The 25,493-nt window shown below is 32.1% G+C and overlaps 2 pseudogenes; both read right to left on the reverse strand.

Moving 5' to 3' along the window:
• Positions 1–11,735: 11,735 nt before the first annotated feature.
• LOC140955397 (rust resistance kinase Lr10-like) lies at positions 11,736–21,223 on the reverse strand (annotated as a pseudogene).
• The window catches only part of LOC118055646 (uncharacterized), a 49,318-nt pseudogene continuing 39,577 nt past the window's right edge, over positions 15,753–25,493 (reverse strand).

A 25,493-nucleotide genomic window follows, 5' to 3' on the forward strand; every position in this document is an offset into this window, starting at 1 on the left:
CTAAGCTTCGATGAAGCTATCACAGAAGAGAAGTGGATAGAAGCAATGGATGAAGAAATACATGCCATTGAGAAGAATGATACCTGTAAGCTGACTTATCTACCAGAAAACAAGAAAGCAATAGGTGTCAAATGGGTCTACAAGACAAAGAAGAACGCCAAAGGAGAAGTGCAAAGATACAAAGCCAGATTAGTGGCTAAAGGTTACAAACAGAGAGAAGGCATTGACTATGGAGAAGTATTTGCTCCAGTAGCCCGGCTAGAGACAATCAAACTAATGATCTCACTAGCTGCACAACATAGATGGAAGATCTATTAACTCGATGTGAAGTCAGCATTTCTGAATGGCTTCCTAGAAGAAGAGATCTATGTGGAACAACCACTTAGATACATTGAAGCTGAAAATGAAGGCAAAGTATACAAGTTGAAGAAAGCTCTCTATGGTTTGAAGCAAGCTCCGCGTGCTTGGAATACCAGAATTGACAGGTATTTTCAAGATAATGGATTTGAAAAATGTCCATATGAACACGCAATATATGTGAAGAAAGGAGCAGATGGCAGCATCTTATTTGCGTGCCTATATGTTGATGACTTGATATTCACCAGCAACAATCCTACCATGTTTGAAGACTTCAAACGAAGCATGGTACAAGAGTTTGAAATGACTAACATTGGTCTAATGTCACATTTTCTTGGCTTAAAAGTAACGCAGAAGGAAGAAGGGATTTTTGTATCCCAAAGCGGTTACGCCAAAGATATTCTTGAAAGGTTCAAGATGGAAAGCTGCAATCCGGTATCAACTCCAGTTGAGAATGGAGTGGAATTGAGGAAGAGTAAGGTTGGAAATGTTGATCCAACTTACTTCAAAAGCTTAGTAGGAAGCTTAAGGTACTTGACATGTACCAGACCGAATATACTCTACGGAGTCGGACTCATCAACAAATACATGGAGACACCAGACCAGTCTCACTTGAATGCAGCCAAGAGAATTCTTCGCTACATCAAAGGCACAATGAATAAGGTATGTTTTATACCTCAAGTAAAGACTTTAATCTTGTAGGCTACTCGGACAGTGATTGGGGTAGAGATTTGGATGAAAGGAAAAGCACAACAGGGTTTGTCTTTTTCATGGGAGACACATCTTTCACATGGTCATCCAAGAAGCAATCGATTGTAACATTATCAAGCTGTGAAGCTGAGTATGTTGCTGCCAACTCAGCCGTATGCCATTCAATATGGTTAAGGAATATGCTGAAGTTTTTGGGATTTCCTCAAGAAAATCCTACGGAGATTTATATTGACAATCGATCAGCAATCGCATTGGCAAAGAACCCAGTGTATCATGAGAGGAGCAAACACATTGATACACTTCATCACTTTATCCAGGAACATGTGAAGAATGAAGAAGTCCAACTGATATCTTGCAACACAAATGATCAAGTTGTTGACATCTTCACAAAGCCATTAAAAGGAGAAGTATTTATCCGATTAAAGTTCATGCTTGGCATGACATCCCTCGATTGAGTTTAAATGGGAGATTTGTTGAATATTAAACTCAATCTAGAAGGTCAAGGAAGGCAACCAGCCACCAACCACCAGTCACCGACTAGCCACCAGCCGCAGCCGCCAGCCACCAGCTACCACAGCCGCCAGCTGCCTTCACACTTGAAGGTTGAATTTTCTTGTTTTGAATTCGTGTATAAATAGAGTGCCCATCTTATGTTATTAGTATGGAGAGAATAGAGAAAAAACTAGAGAGAGAGAGGGTGTGTATTGTAAGCTTTGTGTTGATTTGTAAGCTTCTGTTTTTGTAATAAAACTTTGTGTTTTATCCCCTCTGAGTGTTTCAAAGCCACCACCAGTGGTTTCTCCCACCAACAAGAAGCACCATTGAGGCCTGCGTTCATATAAAAGAAGAAATCATCAAATTACTTGAGTTTTGAAGGTTTGCGTTGTCATTGAATACCTAATTGATTGAAATAAAGAACCGTAAGATCAAATAGGCCAACATGGAGAAAGTAACAAATATAAAGGACTGCCAAGGAAAGCAACAGTTAAGCAAACGAAAAAAGCTGCAACAAACAACGGAAAAGGCAAAACCACAGGACATGAACAAATCTCTGGCCCAGATGAAATAAAAAACTAGCTTGATAACCAAAACAGTACCACACTCCAACAGCCAGGAAGGAAATGAAGATTAGGGCTCCGTTTGTTTGCAGGAAAGTAGTTTCCTTTTTGGAAAGTGAATTCCGGGGAAAGTAAATTCCTGGAAAGTGAATTCCGGGAAAGTATTTTCCGATGTTTGGTAGTGTTTATGGAAAATGAACTGGAAAATATTTTTCCAGTGTTTGGTTGTGTTATGGAAAATGAACTGGAAAATAATTTATTAATGAATTAAATTTTTTTTTCAAGTTTATCTAATATATATAAATATTTAATATAAAATATTTAATCACTTACAATTGTCATAACCCCAATTTTTGACATTTTTATTTTATTATTTTAAAAAAAAAGATGATGAAAAATAAAAATAAAATAAATGAAGGATTAATTAAAATTTGGGGTTAAGGGCAACATGATTGGAAATTTAAAGATTTAATTAAAACTCTTGACTAGTTTAATTAATTAAATCAAGGGTTTAATTGGAGAATTGATTTAATTAAAATTTAGATTATTTTAATTAATAAATCAAGAGTTTTAATTTAAGAATTAATGAGTTTGAGGAATTAATTAAACTTTGATTTAATCAAAAACCCACCGCTTTGCATTTTAATTAACTGCTGCAGTGCAATCAAATTATAATTCACTTGCTACAGTGCAAGCGAATTATAATTCACTTGACACAGTGGCAAGTGAATCATATCACTGCCTACTGTGGCAAGTGAATTATATCGCTTGCCACTATAGCAAGTGAAGGCGTGCGCTACGCACGTCGAAAGGAAAGTGTTTTCCTTTTCTAACAGAAGGAAAACACTTTCCTTCGAGCACATTATTAATTATAGATGGATGGAATTCAGTTTCCTTTCATTATTTTTCTTTATCGTCGCCAAACATAGGAAAAGCAGCTTTCCTGCAATCAAACACGGCCTAGAAGTTGTGTTTAATTGAGATATGAAGGAAATATGTATATAGCAAGAGCTTGAAGACACAAACATTAACACTTTCAGTAGAATCAATTTTCTTTCTTTTCGTTTTTCCCCCCTTTTTTTGTCGTTACAATGTACTGTTAAGATTGATTATACTACCTCTAGTAGTTTGAAAAAAAAAAAATATAGGTCAAAGCCACCAAGAGCTAACAAGAAGAAGAAAATATGTATGATCAATGGGAAGATATATATCTAGGCCAATTAACTTATAATAAACCCAGAACAAGATAAAGCTTTAAGCAATGTCACAACAACAAGACAATGGTCATGGATTTGCATAAAACACCTCTTTTATCAAGTATAAAATAGAGAGATTTGTGCTGTTGTGAAATCTATATTCAAATTAAGGTAAGCGCAGAGAGAGATAGAGAGAAGAAAACGCACCGTATGAATCACAATATGTACTATCATAGTTGCAGTACTAGATCTCATTGACAGAATCACAACAAGCTGAGTACCAGGAAAGCTCAAATCCATATAACAAAATATCATCCTGAGTACCAGGACATCTCTGTAGGAAATATTGGTCATGTTTTCTGGCATAACAGATCAAATTTATACGGCATAAGTCCGGTACCTTCACCAAGTCGGCAGCAACCATGACATCGGAGTAACCTTCCGCATTGCGGGAGCTGAACGTAGAATTTAATGAGGTATGGAGAAGCAATCATCCTTCTGAACAGCAGCTTCCACAAGTCGAACAGTGAAGTTACTGTATTCGATCGCCTGAACATAATATTTCACCGTCTTCAAGTATAAAGTTGGACGATGGTTTTCACAATTAAGTTCATAACTTTTGTGGCCGCAGCTTTTGAGATCGGTGTTTAATCAAAAAGGGTAGCTGATATTATGGATGTTTCCACAGGAAGAAGGAGAGCAGTAATTGCTGTTCTTTCTAGCACTGCAGCTATGGTGGATGGCTATGATCTGTAGAAAAAGAAGGGCTGCATATGCACCAAAGAGGTGCCTTAATGTTCCACTGAACATCAGGACACCAATCGTTTTGTTACACTTTGGACATGAGTTTTATAGCATATGTTTTAGTAAATTACATGAAGAGCTCCTACCAAATTAAGAAGGGGTGGGCAGCTTCTTTATGGCTTCCAGTTAGGAAAGTCAAGCTAGTCGACATGATTGAGCTTCTTGTTTTGGCATGATTTGACTTTACACGAATCTAAAGTAATGAAGATGGCATCTAGATCTGAATTATTTGCCGGTTCATTTAAATTACTTTTTGCCATCAAAGTTGAACATTGAATTGCAGTCCACAGGCCTTGGCTTTTGGATATGGAAAATCACTGCTCGCGGAAAGCCAAGAGACACACGGTCTTTTGTTTAGAATTAGTAACCTGCCGCCCATGTAGTGGAAGGTGGCAATCTACAGCTAAAAAGATAATGAACATGGAAGTGTGAAAACAGAAGAGATTGCTTTTTCCAAGTGATTTTCATTTCAAGGAGTTGATCAGTGGAGGAGACTTCAAATTCCAACATCAATGAACTTATCTCTAACTTGACAAACATCAAGTTGACATAATCTTGAAGTTTCAAGGTTGTCTCAATCTTGACTAGCTAGCGATTGTTGACTAGCTAGCGATCGTATGCTTGTTTGTAATTTAATGGTTTCACACTGCCTAATTGCATGCTTATTTATTAAACATGTTTTCCTACTAAAATCATTTGAATAAGCAAAACACAGTATAATTTTTAAATTATAATTTATATTTATTTTTTCAATATAACCACAGAAATTACTATATTACCGAACAAAAACTAAATGATTGCATTTTGAGTGTGTTTATTAGACAAAAATCCTAAATGGGAGAAAATAAAATTGAACGTAGCCCATTGCATCGGGTGTTTCATATGTATCAATTTTTTTTTAATCGTAGGTGTCCGGAATGTTTACGCATATTATTAAAATTCTAGAGTTAATAACCATGTAAATTTCTAGTAGTCCTGAGGTTTGTGAAACTTAAATTGGTAATCTTTAGAGAGCAAACTCAGGATCTAACTCGTTGCTTTTTTGGCCTTTGCCACATGCAATATAATATAAAATAAGCCAATTATCTAGTAGTTGACCCAATAGTAAGAGTTTGGGAATAAAATGTTTACTCCTTCTGAGATCTCAGGTTCAAGACTTGTGGTTGTTAATATTGATGGTCAGTTGAGATTTATATGGTCGTTAATTTCAAAGCTCGTGTGATTAGTCGAGGTACATGCAAGCTGATTTAAACACACATATTAATAAAAATATAACAATAAATAAGCCGATTAAATATCTATAGTTGGATAGTTGTCAACATTGAAAGGAGTAATCAGTAGGTAGCTAGTTCTTCGTCCCCAAAATTGTAAATGGAAATACCAGTAGGCCAACTTGTGGGTGGTCCTTAAACGACGTGCATATATAGTTGTTTTTTTTTGTTTTTAAACTGACAGACTTGGCATTCAAAATTCCAATGCATCCACATCTCCTGTGGTCACCCGTGATGTGAGGCGTCCCAAAGTCTCTCTTCCTTCAATATTTTATTTATTTATGGAAGGTAGATTCGAATTATATAGTAAAAGTACGGTATAATTATACGTTATTAAATATAATTTTAAACTAAATTATTGAATTGAATTAAAATTTTATCACAAAATTTTAAAGATAATTTTTTATGTCGAGGCAAACTTTCAGGTGAATCGGTGTTCGGTACAGGCTTGTAATATAGGTCAGAACAGACTATATAAATTTTATTATTTATTTTCTTTTGACTTATAGACTTTCTATTTCGTAAAAATCTTTTTTCTACGAAGATGTGACAACTTGTTTTGAAAATTTTCTAATTTTACAAGGATCTTTAATGAGTTACAACATAATTTCTAAGTATGTTAGAATTTATTAATGTTCTAAAATCATTTTCTTATAAGGAATTTTTATTCGTCCTAATTACACAAGGAAAAAAAAACGGGTGGTATTTAATAACATATTGATTTTTAGGATCATTGGGCAGATAAAGACTTATGATTTATGAGTTTTATTTTTATTTTTGTTTGCTATAGCCTAAGGCTTGTTTGAATTAGAGTTTGAGTTTATTAGTAAAGGTTTTTAGATAAATTTTATAAGTGGATCAATTCAGCATATAATAATAGATCCATTAGGGTTGATTTCTCAAAACTATTTAAATATATGTAACTTAAATTTTGGCAGCCATTGATGAATAATACTTCTTAATTTTTTAATTTTAACGTGTGAGAGATTTTTGTATTTTTTTATTCTTGAACAAATTGAATTTGTATAAAAAATTAACCTACTTTTGTGGTCTTATTCAACCCTTATTCCATTAGTGATGATGTTTTAAAATAAGTTTTTATTGTATCAAATCTATTTTGATTTTTTGAGATAAAATCTACAAAATCAAAGGGTTGGCATAAAACATACTACTTTCTTCTTTCAACTAAAATTGGTACCTTTCATATTAAATTAGCATAAAATCTGGGTTTGCAAACATGTATGGAAAGGGTGATTTTTTATCCAAGTTTTGCTCCAATCACAGCTTAGACATGTTTGGCATTGCGTTTCAAAAGTGCTTTTAAAAAAAAATTATTTTTATTTTTATTTTGAATTAATATGTTTTTAATGTTTTCAAATCATTTTAATGTGCTGATTTCAAAAATAATTTTTAAAAAATAAAAAAAAATATTATTGACATACTTTTCTTAATGAAACAAATATTTTTTTTGTTCTTGAAGAGTAGTGTCGAACGTGTGCTGTGTCACGAAGATTGTACATCCTCAAGGAAAAATTGTAAGGGTCTACCTGGCAAATGTGTATCAATTCTTGTCTCTTATCAGTGAAAAATTTGAATGGGAGTCGCCACCTAGTATTCTAGTCACTAGAAACCCTAACTAGTCTTAGAGATTAGGTACGGAGACTGATTGCGTCAAGGGAATGTATTAGCACCCCAAATATGCTCTACCAAAGATAGGATGCATTGCTTTAATGTCTGATAAAATCTAAGATCTTGTTGTGGTTTCTATTTGTTGATTTGTCTATGGTTCAAGAAAAGTTCTCATTTGTAAGGAGATTCTTATCTTATCAGGTAAAAAACCTAATTATTTTAAGTCGTCAAAATAAAATACATTTTTAATATTAGAAAGATGTTTTACGTATAAATTCATAAACCCTGATATTAAAACAAAACAAAATAAATTTTTTGTTGTTTTTGAAATTTTGGTCAATGTTCTCTTGACTTTAATAAACTGGTTATTAAAGTCAAAATGCATGCTAAAACATTGTTTTTTTTTTTTTATGTATGAAAAATACAATATGATTTTTAGCTCTGAGACACTTGCCTATATGCACAAAAAACATTTTTCTCTTTTTTCAAATTTTTTTGCATTTAAAGGAAGTCTTTTGACGAAAACCTGGTATTTTAATATCGGATTTTGTATTTTTAACGACATAAAATACAGATCGATATTAAGTAAAAAAAGACATAAATCAAAAAGGTTAGCAAATCACAACACACACACACACACACACACACACACACACACACACACACACACACACATATATATATATATATATATATATATATATATATATATATATATTGAAATGAGCCGAACCAGGCCCAAATGCATGGGCTGGCCGAACTTGGCCCATCTACGTGAACAGTGCCTACACTGTTCACATAGCATGTGAACAGTGGAGCATGGCAGCAAAGGAGAAGAAGAAAGGGAGAAGGGCTGACTTGCGGCGGCTGCAATGCTTCTTCTTTTTCTGTGTAAAGACAGCAACCCCTGCGTTTTCTTCTTCTCTTTTTTCTGTTTTTACTCTCGGTTCTCTCCTCTATATCCATGTGCTTCTCCTTTCTTCTCTCTCTATTCCTCTGTTTTTTTTTTTTTTTTTTTTTTTTTTCTGTTCTTCTTCTTTCTCTTTCAGTTTTGTTCCTCTTTCGGTCTACCTGACCTTCTCTGCTCTTCCCTCTTCCCTCTCCCCTCTCCCCTCTTTTGTGTTCTCTCTCTTCTCTTGTTGTCTTTCTCTCAATTTGTTTGTTTTTTGTTTTCTTCTTCCCTTTCTGTACACTCTCCTTTTTTTGGTCTTCCCCTTCCCCTGTTTTTATAGGCAAAAACAGGGAATGATATGTGGCTGGCTGGGCAGCCATTTGTGTTGCCGCCCGAACCACTCAAGGGGTACGTCCCCTCCATTCTTCCACCACGTGGCAAGCAAGTGGATTGTTGGTGTCTTTTTGAGAGAGAGCTGGCGGTGGAATAGAGGAAAAAATCTTGTTCTTCCTCCCCTGCTTCGCACATCCAGGGGAAGAAGAAGACATGGGTGTCGTTCAAAACGGCACTGTTTCAAGGTTTTTTTTTTTTTAACAATGTATGAAACAACGCTGTTTTTTCCAAAACACGTCATTTCATTTAAATGGATTTTGGCGCCACAACGCGTCATATTCAAAAATTAGTCCTTCAATTTGCGCGTGTTTTGCATTTTGATCCTTGGTCTCAGATTTCTTCAATTAAGTCTCTAATTGGCCATAAAACTTTAATATTTATGTAATTAAGCCCCTGATTTGACCAAGAACTTTAATTTGACCCCAGAACTTTAATTTCTTCCAATTAAAGCCCAAATTAACTCCAAAAATTAATTTTCCTTGCAATCAAACTCTCCATAAATTCAATTAAACCTTCAATAAAATTTAATTGAGTCCATAAACATCTGATTTTGGACTTTTATTCCTCAAATTGAATTTTCTTTGTCAACAGGGCTCTCATCAATCAATAAAATACTGCCAAATTTTTAATCTTTGTATTTTTAAACCTCCTCAACCAATTTTTTGATCATTTTTTTTAGTGTTTTGAAATCCTTTTTCACTATCATATTTTTTTTTGATAATATAATATAATTTGATTTATTATTATTATTATTATTTTATTATTTTTTATCCGGGAATCCAAAAATAGGTTACAACAAGTAGTACCACCATCTTTCCACGTATGTTCCCTTTTTTTTTTCTGAGCACTTCAGCTTGCTTCAATGAATTCATTCCGCTTATGGGTGCTTTTGTTTGTATAAATAGAAGAATGACGAGAGAATGGAGTTGATTTCATTTTGCTATTGCAATGATTTTTGAAGAGATTTTTAGAAAAAGTTCCAATTTGATTAATCTAAGCTTGCATCCTGTTTGTTTTTCAAGTTGCAGTAGTTCCAAGTTGCATCCTGTTTGTTTCACGAAGAGAATGATTTATGTTATTTAAAAAAAAAAATATTTATGCATGCATATTTGAACTTAATGACAAGTTTATTAGTCATAATAAGTTTTTGTTAAAATCTAAAGGCTCATTAGACCGACATATCCAAAATTTAACAAAACAAACTTTTGTCTTTTTTTTTTCTCAAATAAAATTTTTTTTTTTGTTCTTTATTTTTTATGCTTAAAATAAATATACTCACAACAAACCATTACTTTCAAGACATTACATTAGAGTTTGAAGTGTTGATCTGAGTTGGGTTTACTAAGCTTAATATAGGCTCACTAGTATATCCATAGATATAATTTGAGTTGTGATTAGGATTGATCAACTTAGAGTTGGTAATTCACTAAGTAATTGAGAGTGACAAAATTAACCAACTGGACTTTAAAATGGTTAGGTTTGAACCCTCAATAAAGAGTTTAATATATTATGATAAACTCACCATCACCCTTGTAAATAAATCATAATAGTATAGCATAACAAACTATTAGCAATGAAGACAAGACTGACAGTGCAATCTATTTCAGGTTGGATGTTTCAGGGATGATATTATCTTTTCTTAGACTTAACATGTCCCTTATCATAAATCTCTAAAAGACCAGTTAAAGTTTTGAATAACTATAAGAGTCAACAAGTTATTTTTAATAAAATAAAAAGAAACAATGTCATAATGGAACAAACATTAAGTAATTTTTAGAAATTCATATTTTAATGTGAGAACGATACATGACTAGTGTATATTGGATGCTTTGTAAGCCAGTTTAATTGCAAGTTTTTAACAAATATTGTAACTCATTTTTGGGTCCCCACACAAGAAAAAGAGAAAATACAAAAAATAAAGATAAAAAATATAAAGATAATAAAATAATAAATAAATAAATAAGATATCAATGAAAAGAGGATGTCAAAGCGCCCAAAAAATGGTCAAAATTTGGTTTAGGAGGTTCAAAATACAAATATTGAAATTTGACAGTATATCATTGACAGGTGAGAGCCCTATTGATTAAGAAAATTTTATTTGAGAAAGAAAAAGCACCGCTGCTGTCACTAGGTTTCACCGTCACCGCTACCGCAGTGCCATCGTGAACAGTCACTAGCACCACCGTCAGCTCAGCCATTCGAGATCATTGCCTTAGGTAAATTCCCTTCCCCTCCTCACGCCGGTCATTAATCATCTTCTTGCCTACAGAACGTGCATTGTACACGTTCTGCATGCAAGAAGAAAATAATTAGTCGGTTACTATGCATGCACACAGTAACCAGGTAATTAATTAACTGGTTACTGTGCTCATGCACAATAATCAGTCATGGTTTTTTTTCCTTCTACGACAGGCTAGAAAATCAGCCCAGCCCACGCGGCTGGGCTGAGTCCAACCCTATTTTATACGGACTAGACCATAAGCCCAACCCACGCAGCTGGGTTGAGTCTAGCCCTGTTAACTAAAGGCTGGAACATCAGCCCAGCCCATGCGGCTGGGCTGAGTCCAGCCTTGTGGCTGAACCAATATACGCCCAGCCTAGTCCGTTTTATTTTATTTATTATTATTATTATTATTATTTGTTCTTGTGTTATATATATATATATATATATTAAATTGTGATTTTTCCATGGATTTTTCTATGTCATTTAGATTAAGATTGGGTGTGTATTTTTATATCATAAAAATACAAATCCGGTATTAAAAATACCCAGTTTTCAAAAAAAGAACTTTTATCTTTAGGCATACGGCCAAGTCTCTCAGAAACTAAAAAAAAAACTCATATTTTATTTTTTATACAACAAAGAAAACTTCAAAAAAATATATTATTTTTAGCATGCATTTTAGCTTTAATAATCAGTTTATTAAAGTCATGAGAACTTGACCAATATTTCAAAAAATTATTTTGTTTTGTTTTTAATGTCTGGGATTACAAATTTATACGTAAAATGTATTCTCGATATTAAAAAGGTAGTCCTTTTATAGATATTAGTCCGGTTAGATTTTTACCCCAAAGATAAGAAACCTTCCTTATTGAAGAGGGCTTTTCTTGAACCCTAGACGGACCAACATATAAGACCTTAGAATTTTTTTAGACAATAAACAATGCAACTTACCTAGGCATGGGTATTTGGGGAGCTAATACCTTCCCTTTACGCAACCAGTCTCCGTACCCAATCTCTGAGACTAGTTAGGGTTCCTAGTGATCACAATACTAGGTGGCGACTCCCACTCTATTTTTCACTCCTAAGAAACAAGGAATTCCTTGTCTCACCATATTTTCCACAATAGATAGACTTACCACACTCGATGATGGGGGGTGGGCAATCGCCGCGACGCTGCACTTATGCGACAACAAACACGACTATCATCAAAATTCAGATAGTTAAGGCATACAAAATTAACATATTACTTAAATAAACAAACATATAAGAGTATTTCTATCAACGACCAAATTGATATGAAGAATCAACGCTACAAACATTCGACGGATCTCTTAAACTTGTTGGATTAGCCATATTGATCCTATCATCATTTGATGTCTGTTGTGGAACGATAAAAGGCTTAGGAGGCATTTGTAGAGATTCAATATCTGCTTCAAGCATCTGTACAACTCTATGCATTGATGGACGATCAATAGGCTTCAATTGTATGCACCATAATGCCACTTAGTCATCTTTTTTATTGTGTTCTTTTCCTGCTCTATCGCTTGATTCTTCAAGTATATTCCTTTTCCTTCATTAACCTGGTCATAAAATCCATAAAGGGAAGTAAATCTGACTTGAATGATCTGCCAATGCATTCAGATTTTTTCTTCTACCAACCATTTTCCATCAACAACATCCCAAAACTATAGACATCAGCTTTGTAAGAGACGCCTCCGATACTTTTGTAAAATAACTCAGGAGCCATGTATCCTATCGTTCCTCTAGCCATAGTAAGGGACACAATGCTATTATTTAGTTGGATACAATTTTTGCAAGTCCGAAATCTGAGACTTTTGGAGTGAAATTTTTCATCGAGAAGAATGTTGTGAGGCTTGATGTCAAAATGCAAAATCTGGCATGTCACAACCTTGATGTAGATATTCAATGCACGAGCCACCCAAGAGAAATTTCATATATTTTTTTTGGGTTGCTCAGCGGTATGGTACCTTGCCTAGAAAAAATATACTTTTTTCAAAGAGATCCATTAGGCATGAACTCATATATAAGGGCACGCTTTGAGCCCTCAACAGTAAAGCCTATAAGTTGCACCACATTGCATGGTGAATTCTTCCAATGGTTGCAACTTCATTGATAAATTCTTGCCCATTACCTTTTTCTTTGCGCAAAATTTTTACAGCTGCAAACGGCCACTACGAAGCTTTCCTTTGTACACCGAGCCATAACCTCCTTCACCTAACTTGTCATTGAATCCATGAGTTATCTTCTTAATCTCCGAGTAAGAATACCTTATAAGCGTGAGATTATGATCATGACTTTGCAAGAATTCTTCAATCTTACAATACATTGATAAATGCCTTCTTCGCCATTTATAGACCAATAAGGTTATGAGACATGGAAGCCCACAAATGAATAATAATGTATGATATATCCCTGCATATAGACATTATAAGAACATTAATCAATTATGGAAACATATTATTTGTTTATTAGATTTCCATGTAAATTTTATTTTTCTAAATGAAATTATGATTCTTAATTCAAACATGTATCCACAAAAGCATTGATTTTTTTTTTTTTTTTAATTTGAATTTCTTATCACCAAATAAAATTTAATTGAGATTTCATTGATTTAAGGGAAAAATCCAAACATAAAAACATATATATATATATATATAAAGTTTTTCTTGCCAATATATGTTGTTTTCAAATTTTGTAATTTTATTGCATTACTTATAAAATATCTCTTTTTATTTCTTAGACAACAATTAAAATGAGTCCTCAAAATTTAATTCATTTTTTTAATTCCATCCTAATCCTCTAATTTTAAAACTCAGAGCTCTAATAAACAATGAAATAATTGTATTATTTCACACCTCCATTCTTGATATTTTTAATATTATTTTTTTATTTGTTCAGTCCCTTTACTCTAGATATTTTTTAATATGATCCTCTATTGTGATTTGATCAATGCTTCCATTAAATGTCAAGCATGCCAAGAATATAGAATTTTTACACCTTATATATTGTTTTAAAAAAAAGAATAATTAAACATTTTTATAAAATCAACAATTGAGAAATATTAGAAAATTTTTCAAATTTTGAAAATTGAGATAAATTTGAAAAAAAAATAAGATTGAAAAATGAAATTGACAAACCATTAGAAAAAAAAAAAAAAAACACATAGAGTATTGTAAATATTGTTTTTTTTATAACAGAGAAAAGAGAAATAAAATATGTTAAGTATTCTTTTTCTATTTAATTTTTTATTTTTTAATATTTAAGAAAAATTTTAATATACTCGCATTTCTTTTTTTTTTACTAGATGCTTTGCAATTTTTTTTTTCTATTTTTTTAATTGATAATGTTTTAGATATGCAAAAGATAATGGATGAAACCATTTGAAGTACAAATACTTAGAGATAATATCGCACTTAATGGTTTTGAATCTTAATATACATTCATTGTCATTTTAAAATTTCAATGAAGGGTTACAATTTATTTTTTCCATTTTAATCTAGTATTTTAATTTGTCTCTTAAGAGTTTTTAGAGATTTTAAGTTTGATATTTTTTTCAATGTTTTTTTATAATTTGTATTATCTTTCTTTTATTTTTGGTTAACTTGGAATTTTCTAATTTTTTGACACTTCTCCATATTTAATTGAAAAATTGACATTGGTTGCAAAGAAAATAAGTAATTAGAAAATTGAATTGAGGAATTTTTAAATTTGAAAGACTTTATTTTTAACAATTTAAAATGATGAAAATGAGCAAAGGTAATGCATGGATGAAACTATTAAATATGTATCTCTAAATTGATATTTATCTTTTAAAGATTTTTCAAGATCTTAATCATATATACATACACTTTAATGGTTTCAGAGTTTTTCACAGTTATTCCATGAGAAAGCAAAAGAGAACAACTTACCGGCTTTGGATGAACTACTAAGTTATAGCACAAGCCGGTAATGAGCAAAACTATGAAAATGCTTTAGTGCATCCGAAGAGATGATCTTCGGGTTATATAAGATAATAAGAACTTGAGTCTGTCCTGCAAAATAAATACATGAAGGGAATGAAAAAACAAATTAGAAACTAAGAAACACAAGCAATATTACATAAAGGCAATGCTTTTGATAGTCACTTTGAATAGTTGACCTTTGGACACACCAAAATCCAAGGAAAGTTTCAACATAATCCTAATTTTTAAGAGAGAGAAACTAAAATTGTAATAATTATGAAAAAACCAAGAAAATAGATAAGGATAAAAATAATATTATATGGATAAACTTGCTAATAATCTCTGTTAAATTCAAAAAACTTCTATCTCGATGCTCCTTCATGCGCTAAACAATGCATGTATAATCATTATGGAAATGTACGTAGTTTATACATCAAAATTTTAGCAATTGGTAAGATTCTTAATTAAATTATAATAACCTCTTATAAAGGAAAATAAAATATTAAAAAAAAAAAATCTATTTATACCCAATATATATGCATTAAACTTTTTTAAAACCATCCTTCAAGAAAAATTATTAAGGAATTTTGAATTGTAATAATTTTTAAACTTTTGTATGGTTTTGTAATAATTTTATGATACTTCTAATTAAACTTAAAATATAATTAAGTATAATTATCTAAACTAACACCAAATATTTTAGAATTAACTCTTTTGAACCGAATAAAAGAAAATTTTTCACATCCATTTTTTGTAAAGAGAAGAAAGATTTGTAATTTAGCCTAAATAAGACATGCATGAGCTAATTAATCCTCACCGTTTTTTATAAAACTCGTATTCCAACCGCGATCGGTTGCCCTACAATAACAGAAAAATAGCAAAGTAAATATGTGAAATATATATATAAAAACATATAAATGATATTAGTACTACTCTTCTTAGAAAGTGTTATAATAAGATAAAATAAATTAACTCACCCGAGCTTCGATAAAACATCGTGCAAACTATATTCACCAAAAAAAAGAAGAAGAATAAAAGGTATTGTCAATGTCTAAGATTTTGGTATACAAAAAAATAAAGAAAATGCCTTTGAGATAAATATATCAAATCTAATCCGTATATTCTTTTTGCAAAATTGAACCATAATAAATAAAGACTCCTCACCTGATAAATAATTGTTTGGCGGACATAACTTGATGACTACATTTCAAGGAAAAGATAACATTGCGTCAATATTCAGAATCTTATAATTCATAAATTTAACTGAAGGAAAGAGCATGCAAGTGTGTTTTGGTATTCAAAAAACCTCATAACTAGAAATAGACTTGGAGAGTTTAAAGCAAAATTAAGAAGAAATGTACTAAAAAAGTATCGAATTGAATTCATTATTAACAGAGTGGATTATCATTCTGAGAGCTAATCATTTCAACAAATTCATATATTTTTAACGGCAAAACTTCTTAAATTTGCTTTAAACTTAGCTAGAAATAGGCATCTATAGTGGATATCCTTACTTCATACTCGACCTTTCACCATCTTTCATGCAATTTTTCAAGATTTTAGGTAGAAAAGTTAGAAAGTTTACGTAATAGCAAAGTTTCTAAAGATCTCTCTCTCCAATCCATTTTTTTAATGTCTTGAACCTTATTTGGGTTTTATGTTCAAGAATTTAGATAAATAAAAAAGTTCTTACCAAGTATATGATTATTAGCCAGAAAACCTGCAAGGAAAACAAAACAAATAATAAAAGAGACTAAGTAACACCGATAATACTTTTTATTGGGAATATAAAATAATTATGCATTTTAATTTAAAAAGGTTGAGCAATTGTATATAATATTTTAAATTATCATTACAAGGTGAAAGTCAGTTTTATATAATATATGGGGTGTAAAATTAAAATTATGATAAAGAAAATATTTGTTTTTTAAAAAATTAATAAGGCTGTAAGAAAGAGGTATATGATTTTAAAATCCGAGAGAGAGAGAAAGATAAATTTCATATATAACTGTCGAGAGGGTGTTTAAAAATCAAGCCAAGCACTCTGGTCATTGCCCATTGGATATATATGTTAATGTTCCGTGTATTGGTAATATAATAACAATTAATTATTATTATTATTATTTATTTTATTTCAAACAAAACAAACAGATTATAAAATAAAATAAATATGACAATCATGTTTATATTCGCATATTGATATAAAAAATATAACTGTGATGTGAAAGAGAGGTACTTACCTATTGCATTTTGGATTGGAGAACCGCTTAATCCTACATGTATATATATATAAAAAAGAAAGAGTTAAATTAATGAAATTAATTTAAAATCCTTTTAAGAGAATAATCCTTTTTGGATTGGAGAACCGCTTAACCTACATGTATATGAATGAAAGAGCTAATAAGAGCTTAAGACAAACGGTAACGCATTATTTTCCTCTTTTTATCAGCGAACTGTGTCGTTGAGATATTTATGTGCGTGCGTGCGTGTGTGTGTGTGTGAGAGAGAGAGAGAGAGAGAGAGTAACGTACCGCAATACCATGAAAGATCAAACCCATATAGAATACAACCGTGCACATCTATATAGGAAATATTTTCCAGCTGATCAAAAGGACAAAAAGGCGCGGGATACATCAAATTTACACGGCATGAGTCCGGTATGTCCCCCAAGGTGGAAGAACCCGTAACATAGGAATCACCACTGAAGACATTGCTGGAATAACTAATAAAGACATAGCTGGAATAACCCTCCATATTGTGGGAATTAAAAAGAGTACTACCATTTTTGCATGAAGAAGCATCCACAATATTGTCTGCAGGACTCGGTATTGGCTTTGGGCAACTCATAAAAACAAAAGTTGATGTATAAGATTCAAGATAATAATCCCTGTAGTAGGAGACATATTCATCGTATAATAAAGAATGACGAGGGATAGAGAAGCAATCATCCTTCTGAACATCAGCATCCACAAGTCGAATCGTGAAGTTGCTGTAATCGATTGCCTGAACGTAATATCTTACGCCCTTCCAGTATAAAGCTGGGCGGTTGTTTTCACAAGTGAGTTCATATTTTTTGTCGCCGCAGCTATTGGGATCGGTGCTTAGTCGAAAAGGGAAGCTAATATTACGGATGTTGCCACAAGAAGATGGAGCGCAGTAAACAATGTTCTTTCTAGCACTGCAACTCTGGTGGCCGGCTAGGATGACTAGAAGAAGAAGGGCTGGGTAATGCACCGATAAAAGGTGCTTTGATATTCCACTCAACATCGGAGAGAAAACTTGCAGGGAAATAAAATAATGGTTTTGTTTTGTTACTCTGCCTGCACACACACACACACACACACACATATATATTATGTGGTCTTGAGAACAATACTCTTTTATAAACTGGGTCCATCCTCATTCAATACAAAAGGGGATCGATCATGGGTCAAGTCGACGAATTAATAATTGCATGGTTACTACTGAAGCATCAGGAAATTACATGAGGAGTTCGCACCAACGAAAGTGAAAGCAATTACAAAATATCAACGATCACTTTCAATTTTTTAATTGGGTAATGGATGATATTGATCTTCGGGAATCTTGACTTCACAAGTCTTCGGGAATCTTGAGTTCACTTCTTCAACCAAATTAGCAACAATTAATTGATGATATTGATCTTCGGGAATCTTGACTTCACAAGTCTATGCAAAAAAAAAAGAAAAAGAGCGAAGTAACTTAAACAACAAGTTGGAGAAACACCCCATTCCACAAGCTTGAAGAAAAACAATAACAAATAATAGACTAAAAAAAATAATTGTAGGGCCCGTGAAAATATGATTGACAACAAGTTGTTTGAAATGTCAAAGATAAATTATGTTGTTTGCTTACAGAAATTATACTTCTTCATAATTCACAGAGAATTAATGGGTTTTTATTTTTATTTTGGTCAAATATTATGGAGTTGAAGGATTTGGTTGAGAAAAAAGATATATAAATACACTAGTTACATATCGAATCGTATTAACAATAATTAAGAAATCAAATTGTTTCCATCAATTCAGATTAAGAAGTTAGAACCACTCTAAAATTCAGATTAGGAATCCAACAATAATTAATATGGAAGTAAATCAGCCTAACAAATATTTCTTTCTTCAACCAAATTAGCAACAATTAATTGATGATATTGATCTTCGGGAATCTTGACTTCACAAGTCTACGAAGAAAAAGAAGTGCAAGTGGATGATGAAATGTCGGCAAATCACTTCAATCCATTAAAAAAAGTCAAGGAAGAACTTTTTTATTCCACAAGATCAAATATAAATTATTCAAAACACAAACAAGTTGATGCAATGTCTATGAAGAAAAAGCAAAGTAGTTTACACAACAAGTTTGGAGAACTGTTAGTGCAGAATTAATTAGGGTAGGAGTCGGTTAGAGTTAGTTTAAAATATAATAAATTGTTTAAGTATATAATGGTAACAATAGGAGGATTATGTAAGAGTCACGCCAAGAAATAACAGAATCATTCTTCTCTCATTTCTCTGTTTTCCTTCTGCTTTCATTAATTTTGTTAAGCCAAGCTTAACAGACGATTATATTATAATACACAAAATTAATATTAATGGATACTTCCAATCTATCCTTCTTGACAAAAATAAAAACGCACCGAAAAGACTTTTACCGTAATATCAAAGTGTCACGAACTCAAGTTTGCAAGGTTTGTCATTATTATTTTCTTAAAAAAATTAATATTATTAGAAATGTGATTAAATATATATATCTTGGAATATAAAAATAGATTTAAAACACAAAAATATTTATAAAAAAATATAAATATAAAACGAAGATCAGTACATGGCATCCTGTTACATCTAAGAATAATCTTAAGATTTTGTTACGAGTTTTCAGCTTATATATTTTATCTCAAAATAAAATATAGAGCATATAACACAATAAAAAAACATATATTCTCTTCTTATCAATAAACCAAATATAATTATCTGCTTTAAAAAGAAAACGAGGAGAAGTTTATGCTTCTACTTGATCTCAATCGTGTGAATTAAGGCTGAGAAAAATCTACTACTTGTTTTTCGTAGTTTAACTTCAAGATTTTCAATGAGAGTAGTATTTGTTTCGATGTTAAATTCCCCAGGACTAATAAGGAATCTCACTCGATTAAGAATAAAACCTTTTCCGTCTACATTAATAATATATATAACTTGATTGAAATCGATGTCCATAACACCATAAGATCAACGATAATGAAACTAAGATCCATGATTATTCATGGTGCGCCACAGGCATGATTTTTTACAGGCCAGTTATGGCTTGATTTTAACAGAGAGGAACTCCCGTTGATATTCTGGAGTCGCGCATTAAGCTCGATGCTATTCGAATGCTTTCACACATCAATACTGGAATTTTGCCATTTTCATTCATAGATCAACGGAATTAGTTTTCCCGTTTTCTTTAGAATGTTCACAGCCGCCGGAGACTTTTTCCGTGGTAAGTGCTCTCTCTCTCTCTCTGGTTCAATTTTGAAGGCAGTAAACAGCTTTAAACGCCAGGGTGACTAATGATCTAATGATCCACCTGCCTCTGCAATTCGCGTGTGAATTCTCTAAAGCCATTTATGCTAAAGTTCATTTCAATTCAACTTGAAAACTAGCCCAGATCAAGCTATGAGTCAAGCTATTTCCATGGAAACCTATCATGGAAGTATACCGATTAGCAAAGTACTCGCTACATAACATAGGCCTGATTTACTGAGAACTGGGTAGAAAAGCCCATGAAAAACAATGTTTTCGTGTTAATATGAAGATACCATGCCAGCAGCCTTGTAGTCAAATATGAGTACATAATTGAGAGCTGGACAAAGAAGACCAGACACGAGGAGGAATGGGCCTCTATGCTTACTTATTGAGCAAACCTCACATAAAGTGGCTCAGCAGTTGCCTTGAGTTTCAACAAAAGTCCACCAAGTTTTCAAGTATTATGACAAATAATACTTGAAAATAAGTGCGATCAAACAAGCAAGCAGTCAACAATTGATTGATAAACAAAGCAACATAAACGAGAGCAGCAATGCTTCAAATTCCTACCTACAATCTCTTTTCTTTGCTCACAAGACGATACCATATTTCAAAGTATGCTCCTTTTACTTCAGTGGCACTCAAAATTTTGTTGATTTCCATCAGGCGGTAAACTGGTTGGCAAGCCAAAGGTCAATAAAGCCAATAGGACCAATGATCCCATCATTTTACTTGGACAAGCAGCTGGAGGACGATAAGAGGTATGACTTGTTTGCTTTAGCGGCGAAGAAATATTTTTTCATGTGGCATGGTAAAAAGAGGAAAGATGATAAGATGTCTTCTATAATTCAGCAAAATAAGATGTGGCTTCTTAGAACCAAAACCAGTTTGCATGTAGGAGCTGAGCTCAAGAGAACAAATGCATTAATCCTCTAATAAGAAGAAAGTGATGAATGTTGAAACATGCAGACACATTCAAAATGATACATCCTTCAAGTACATCGGAGCAGCTGATGAGTTCTTGGATGCCTTCCTTGCCTGATGTATCCTTCAAGTACATCGCAGCAGCTGCCACCTCCTCAGGAGTAACTTTCCCATCATAATCACAGGATGTGAGTGTCATCACAGGATGGAGTTCATAAACCATCTTATTCCCTGTATTTGCATCCCTCTGCTTCATACTAGCCAACAACACTGATTTCTGAGACATTCCTTAGACCCCCCCCCCTCCTCACCATTTGCTACTCTCTTCTTCTTCCATGCTTTGTGTTTCTTGTCTTTCAAACCAAGTTTCTTGCTCCAGAAAAGAAATCAAGGCAAGATCAGTAATCTCCCACCAATTACAGGCCACTTGAAGAAGTTGGATAGACTAAGTAAGAAGATGGATGTGTTCTTACAGGGACTGGTTGATGAGCATCGAGATGACAGGGACAGAAACACTATGATAAACCGGTTTCTCGCTTTGCAAGAAGAACAGCCTGAATACTACACTGATGACATAATCAAAGGCCAAGTTCTGGTTAGTCAAACCTAACCCTTTTTATGTTGATTCAATCATTTAACTTGTTAAGGAAAAATGATGTTTTTGTTTTGATTCACTCAATTTTTGGTATCATCTCCCATTTCAATTTCTTAGAGTTTCACTCACTAAAGAGGGAAACAAAACCACAAATGATGCCTAAAGCCACCTGTTATTCTCTCAACCGCTTCATCAAATTTTGTGTCAGCGTATTAAATAATTCATCAACGTGAAACTCTGGGGCTCTGGGTTGTGTATCAACCCGGTAAACCCTTCTCATCTTAGCTTTCGGGTCGGAGCTGGCTTGAGTTTAATTCACTATATATTTTGTGCAGGTGGTTGTTTGCTTGGGGGAAAACAGAGACTGTTGCTACATCTATGGAATGGGCATTAGCCAATCTACTCAACCATCCAGACGTGCTAAGGAAAGCTAAAGCAGAACTGGACGCTCAAGTTGGAGACCGCTTGATAGAAGAGTCGGATTTTGCAAAACTAAATTAACTTCAGAGCATCATCTCCGAGAATCTGCGTTTATGTCCGGTGACACCGCTTATACCACCTCACATTCCATCCTCCGACTGTACCATTGGAGGATACCATGTCCCGGCTGGGACCATATTATTTGTAAACGCATGGTCTCTCCATAGAGACCCTACACTTAAAGTTGAGCCCTTAGAGCTCATGTGTAGAGCTCGCCCGATTCTAGACATGCTTCTCTCTTTAAGTGATAAAAAAAAATATAAAAGTGTCAAAAGAGTGCTGCCAATATATATGTATGTTTTTATTTTTCCAAAAACATAATAATAAATCACCCCTTAGGGTTTGATTTTCTTATTATTTTGCGACATTGATGATACCAAATGTCAAAATGATATTAAACTATAAACTTCTGCAAAGGGTTTTTTTTTTTTTTTTCCCATCCAGAAGGGATAAAAATGAAGGTTAATTGATAATAAACGTGGACTATCAAATTATATATATATATATTATATATATATATTATATCAGCTTTTTTATCTACTATTATTAATTTTTTAATGTAAAAAATCTGTTTAAAAAATCTGTATTTTTATTTTTTATGTCCATGACAAAGTATAAGTAGAATAATTAATATTTATTTTTTTATGTAAAAAAACCTTGTATCCACCTGTGGAAAATAACTTAGTGGAAATCTAAAATGGATTATTATTGATTAAAAATAATAATAATTAGAACCCAAATAATACTAAATTTTTTTAAATTAACATTTTTAATTTATTAAATAAAAATAATAATATTTATAACACAAACAATAATATTTTTGATATTAACACTTTTTAATTATAATAAAAACAATAATATTTATAATACAAATAATTATATTTAGAAACCTAAGACCTAAGAACTTTGGGTTTTGACGCAGGACCCATTAGCCTTGGGTCTTGATGTCGGACTCAAAGAAAATTGAGTCCTAACACAAAATTCATTAGCCTTGAGTCTTGACGCTGGACCCAAGAGCATTGGGTCCTGAAACAAGACTTATTAGCCTTAGATCCTAACGCAAGACCTAAGAGATTGGGTCCAGAAGAAAAACCAAAAAGTCTTTGGGTCAGGTGTGATGTAAGACCCAAGAGACTTGGGTCTGTGCTCTAGCTACACCCAAGCTCTTTAGGTTATGAGCTCTTTTCCAGCCCCAAGTTTCTTGGGTCTGAGAAGGGAATGTCTGACCCAAGTTAACAACAACAAACAACAAAAAATAATTGATTTTACATTTCAAATTAATTCTATGTTTTTTTGTAATAATAATTTTTTTTACAATTAATAATATTAATGGCATATAATAATATTTACAATATTAATAATAATATTAAACTCATTTGGACCTAAGTTCTTAATGATATTTATAACAACATATAATACTATTTTTTAATATTAATACTATTAATTATAATAAAAATATTATTATTTATAACACAAAGTAATAATATTTGTTATTAATATTGTTAATTATTATAAAAATAAAATTAATTTTTATAACACAAATAATACTATTTTTTATATTAATAACTTTTAATTATAATACAAATATATTATTTATTTACACAAATAATAATATTTTTTGTTATATTAATACCTTTAAATATACTAAAAATAATATTTACTTATAACCCGAATAATACTATTTTTAAAAATTATAATTTTAATTTTAATATAAAAATATTATAATACAAAATAATAATATCCTTAGATGTGGCTGCACAACTAGACCTAAGGACATTTGGATCCTATTAACCAGCCAGATCCCAACCCCGTTTTAAAGTATTTTGGGTCTAATTTAGCCAAACAAACATTATTGGGTCATGCTGGGAAGCAGAACCAACACTAGTGGCTTATGTTTGGAAGTGTTTTTGGCCTAGACCCAAGAGCGTTGACTCCAGCTACCAAGCCAGCCCATAGCTTTTAACAGAAGATGAGGCAATGCCTCCAGCTGTAATTCTTGACAAAAATCATAGTAGAGGGGCAATGCCCCACCGCAATTCTTGACAAAAAACATAGCGAGGAATGCCTCCCAAGGCTCTACATATTTTTATAACATTAAAAATTACTATTTTTAATAGTAATTACTATAATTATAGTAAAAATAATAATTATTTATAACATGAATAATACTATATTTTTTAATTTTAATACTGTTAATTATAATGATTATTTATAATACCAATAATACTATTTTTTACATTAATGCTTTTATTATATACAAAATTTATAATACAAATAATAAAATTTTTATAATGATTAATAATAATAAAATTTATAATATTTATAATAAAATAATAATTTATATTGGGTATGGGTGCATACCCAGACCCAAGGATATTGAGTCCAGCTCCCCACCTAGACTCAAGATCGTGGGTCTTACTAGGCAGCTAGACCCACATTCCTTTTGAAGTATTTTTGGATCTGGCTGAGCTAGAAACCCAATACTATTGCGTCTTGTTGAGTAGTAGGATCCAACATTGTTTGGCTCCTTTTTGGAAGTGTTTTGGGCTTGGCTTGGAAGCTAATCTCAATAGCGTTGGGTCCATCTACTAAACCAGACCAGTAGCTTTTGGTAGAGGAGGTGATTAGTACTTAAAAGTGCATTTTCATTAAGATTTTTATAATTATCATATTACATTTAAAGTATCATTAAATTCTCTAACTTAAGTATGTTTTTATAACAACAAGTATGATAATATAAGATATCTTTAATTTTATGATAAATGTTCATTTTGAATGCATGCATATCTCACCATTCAAAGATTAATTGACAAGCATTTAACCTCACCAAACAATGAGAAAAGATCGCCACTTGATCAACAATCAAGCAACTTAAGCATGGAAGAAGACTACAGTACCTTGCAACGCTAAAGATTTGATATCTCACAATCGAACATCATGCTAAAGATTGTGAAGATAATGCTAAGCAAGTAGTATATTCTATAATTCTAAAATATCATGCTAGGATTAAAATAACATTCTCCTGAAGATCACACTATGATTAGATAAACATCTCTTATATTTTAATTTTTGATATATATATATATATAAACAGATAACAATAATAATAACATTAAAATAGAAAACAGATAACAATAATTAAATAAATACTCAGTACGTGGCGTTGTTATACCTGAGAATGATCTAAAAGATCGGGTCACAGGTTTTCCAGCCTATATAACTGATTTTTTGAAAATTAAAGAAATACAAACAGATTTTCTGATGCGAAATGAACAAGGCAAGACCAACAATGTCAGGATCCTTGATCAAACACAGAGCGATACTTAATGTTACATAAATTTTAAACAACATAAAATTTAACAAGAATATAAATAATGAAAATAGAATCTTACTAATTTTTAAATTAACACAAGAGATACTTGGGTACAAAGGAGAATCGATATGGGTTACAGGTTATGAGTTACAATGAGAATAAGGTTTT

This window comes from Populus alba, chromosome 3 (assembly GCF_005239225.2).
Source record: "Populus alba chromosome 3, ASM523922v2, whole genome shotgun sequence".
In the NCBI taxonomy this organism is placed as follows: domain Eukaryota; kingdom Viridiplantae; phylum Streptophyta; class Magnoliopsida; order Malpighiales; family Salicaceae; genus Populus; species Populus alba.